This window comes from Octopus bimaculoides, chromosome 6 (assembly GCF_046866305.1).
Source record: "Octopus bimaculoides isolate indiv1 chromosome 6, ASM4686630v1, whole genome shotgun sequence".
Taxonomy (NCBI): Eukaryota; Metazoa; Mollusca; class Cephalopoda; order Octopoda; family Octopodidae; genus Octopus; species Octopus bimaculoides.
The window spans coordinates 107649290-107653688 of record NC_142933.1 but is presented as its reverse complement, the minus strand read 5'-3'; positions in this window follow the sequence as shown (position 1 = coordinate 107653688).

The following is a 4399-nucleotide window of genomic DNA, read 5'->3' as shown; positions in this document are numbered from 1 at the left end:
GTTTTATTTTGCTACTAACATTGTTTATGTGGTCGTTGTTATGATTTTTGTTATTGTTTGTGATAGTGTTCTTTTAGATATCTTGGCTGTTATCGCCATTGTTGCTCTTTCCATTACTTTATCTGTTATTCTGGCAATTATTGTTATCATTGTCTCGTTGCTATCGTTGTGGTCATCATTACTGTTATTATTCTTCTAAATATTCTACTATATCTAAATCGGTAAGCTGGCAGAATCATTAATGCTCAGCAGCATTTCGTCCTTCTTTACGTTCTCAATTTAAATTCTGCCGACGTCGACTTTGCCTTTCATCAGGGGTCGATAAAATAAGTATCAGTTGAGCACTCGAGTCGATGTAATCGAATTTCCCCTTCCCCCGAAATTACTGGCCTTGTGCCAAAATTTGAACCAATATTTTTCTATCTCTAAGTCAGTGAATCGCCAGAATCATTAACACGTCGGACAAAATACTTAGCGACACTCCTTCCGGCTCTTTACATTCTGAGTTCAAATACAGCGCAAGTTGGCTATGCCTTTCATAATTTTGCAGTCGATAGAATTAATACCATTTAAGTTCTGGGCCCAAAGTAATCGATCTACCTCTCGCACTAAAATTGGTAGCTTCGTGCTAAAAGCATAAAATAATATTCTTGTATCTGATTTTATTGTTGAAATTTTAGTGCCAGACTCTTTTAATCCAGGTCAAGCCGTGGTCAAATACTCTCAAGCTATGACCAACCCATCGTTGTCTTTCAGTTTTCTCTCACAAATTCTGTATCATGAGCCCCATTATCCATTGTGTTCTTTCACCACATGACAACTCAATCGTAATCGGTGCTGCAGAACTACAGACTCTATACTGGTCGACTGATTGCATTCAAGAACTTCAACATCGTTTACATTTAGCATCGGATACCCATAACAGAGCAGAGCCGCTGTTGGTGAAATTGTTCCAGCTTTTTATGTGTGTTCGGTAAGTAACTCAGGTCTCACTTGTATTTAGTAAAGAAGACAAAACACAATGTCGAAGACATTCAATTTTGTCTCAACAGCAATTCCATGTTGAGACCATAAACATCTATCCAATCTTCTGACTGTATCACTGGTTGTCTTGATTCAGAGGAGGATTTCATCCTCAAAGGCATTGGTCATGCATACCTACCTTCCTCCCCGCTCCCTCCGTCCTTCCATCCCTCCGTCCCTCCCTCCCTCCATACCTACCTACCTACCTACCTACCTACCTACCTACCTACCGACCTACCTACCTACCTACCTACCTACCTAACTAACTAACTACCTACCTACCTACCTACCTACCTACCTAACTACCTACCTACCTACCTACCTACCTACCTACCTACCTACCTACCTACCTAACTACCTACCTACCTACCTACCTATCTACCTACCTACCTAACTACCTACCTACCTACCTACCTACCTACCTACCTACCCACCTACCTACCTACCTACCTACCTACCTACCTACCTACCTAACTACCTACCTACCTACCTACCTACCTAACTACCTACCTACCTACCTACCTAACTAACTACCTACCTACCTACCTACCTACCTACCTACCTAACTACCTACCTACCTACCTACCTAACTACCTACCTACCTACCTAACTAACTAACTACCTACCTACCTACCTACCTACCTACCTACCTACCTAATTACCTACCTACCTACCTATCTACCTAACTACCTAACTACCTACCTACCTACCTACCTACCTACCTAACTACCTACCTACCTACCTACCTACCTACCTACCTACCTACCTAACTACCTACCTACCTACCTACCTACCTAACTAACTACCTACCTACCTACCTACCTACCTACCTACCTAATTACCTACCTACCTACCTACCTACCTACCTACCTACCTACCTACCTACATACATACATACATACATACCTACCGACCTACTTTCCTACCTACATTCCTACATACACACACACACATACAGGAGTGAATGTGTGATAAGTAGCTTGTTACCCACCACATGGTTCCGGGTTCAGTCCCACTGCGTGGCGACTAGGGCAAGTGTCTTCTACTTTAGCCTCGAACCAACCAAAACCTTGTGAGTGGATTTGGTAGACGGAAACTGAAAGAAGCCTGTCGTATATATATAGGTATATGCATGTGTGTATTCGTTAGTGTGTCTGTGTTTGTTCCCCCAACATCGCTTGACAACGGATGTTGGTGTGTTACGTAACTAGCGGTTTGGCAAAATAAACCGATATAATAAATACTGGGCTTACAAAGAATAAGTCCTGAGGTTGATTTGGTCGACTAAAGAAGGTGCTCCAGCATGGCCGCAGTCAAATGACTGAAACAAGTAAAAGAATAAAAGAAAAGAATACATATACACAGATGTAAACGCACACACCAGCACACATGCGCATATACAAGTATATCAGTAGTTTGTTGTAATTAGTTTCCCTCTAATTATTCTCTATAATTTTCTCTCGTCTCTCTTCTCTCCCTGAGCTCATAACATCCCCACTTCCTTCGCTTCTGCTGTTCATACATTCCTTACATGTAAACAGCGTCCCACACCCATACAATTTCACATTCTTCTACCACACCCTCCACATTCTTCTTGCCTTCCTTTTTTACCTCACACTCGCACCTCTCACTTCCATACTTTCCTCACACACTCACCATACGATCACACACACACACACACACACACACACACACACACACACACACACACACACATGCACACACGCACACATATACACTAACGCTTCACGCCGCCACATGCTGGTATTAATATACTTCTGCACTTTAAAGCGGCGAGCTGGCAGAATCGTTAGTGCGCCAAGCAAAATGCTTAGTGGTATTTCCTCCGTCTTTATGTTCTGAGTTCAAATTCCGCCGAGGTCGACTTTGCCTTCCATCCTTTTCGGGGTCAATAAAATAAATACCAGTAAAACACTGGGCTTCATGTAATTGATTTAGGTTCTCCCTCGAAATTGTTGGCCTTATACCAAAATATGAAACCAATATATTTCTGCTCTTGCAAGCTCTTGCACACATATATACAACCCCAAAAAACCACCCACATCACACCACAAATGCCCATCACTAAACATGCATATACCATTATATGAGCACACAACCATCCCCTTCCTCCGTTTTGAAATCCCCACATAGGACTGCATTCCTACCCGGCTCCTAAGCTCTGGCTTGTCATATATTCTCAACCAGTTTTCCTCTTCCTCACTTCAACTTGGTTTATCTCCTGATGAAATACAAATATCGGAAACGTTAAGATGCTTTAAAGTAGTTGTCTGCTGTTAACTTAATGTGACAGTCCCATGAAGGGAGTAATACTACTGCTATTTAGCCCTACGAAGCACCATCGCTTCCTGTCAGCCTTGACACATTTCCTTTACTTTTCATTTTAGCATTAAGCTAATAAAATATTCGTTAAAACTTGCCTCTCCTCCGCTGTCATTTTCTATTAGTTTACATTCATTGTGTTGACAATATAATATAACATGACAAAATATAATGTACTGTAATCCTCGCCATATCGCAGTTCACCTATCGTGCACTCAGTACATCTCGGATTTTTCTCGATAATATATGTAAATTTATATCGCGGAATCTTCAGTCTATCGTGGGTTTCTGCGGCCTATGTATTTCTACTTTTTTAGATTTTAATAATTTCTGTGGGAGGTTTGGAACGTAACACCTATGATAGTCGAGGGATTACTGTAATATAATATAATGTTATATAACATAGGATAACAAGGCAGTGGGATGGCAGAATCGTTAGCACGCCGGGCAAAATGCTTAGCGGCATTTCGTCCGTCTTTCCGGTTTGAGTTCAAATTCTGCCCAGATGAGCTTTGCCCTTCATCCTTTTGGAGTCGATAAAATAAGTACCAGTTCTACACTGGCATGGATGTAATCGTTTTACCCTCACCACCGAACCAGCTGGCTTGGGACCAACATTTGAAACCAATATAATGTCTGTCTATATGTCTGTCTGTCTATGTATGTTTGTATGTATGCACACACACACGCATATATATATATATATATATATATATATATATATATATATATATATATATATATATATATATATATATATATGTATATATATATATATAAAAGATAATAAGAGTGAAAAAACTACAGAAGGCTTGTGTTACATGGTTAAAGTATATATTTAAATTATGTCAGAAAAATGTCAGAAAAATGTTATAAGATCTTTTTGGTATAAAAACATTGTATTTTGAGAAATAACCGGTTTCGTGTTGTCTTTTCAAATTTCTCTATTTCATTGTAATGTGTTCGCTCGAACACATTACAATGAAGTAGAGAAATTTGAAAAGACAACACGAAACCGGTTATTTCTCAAAAT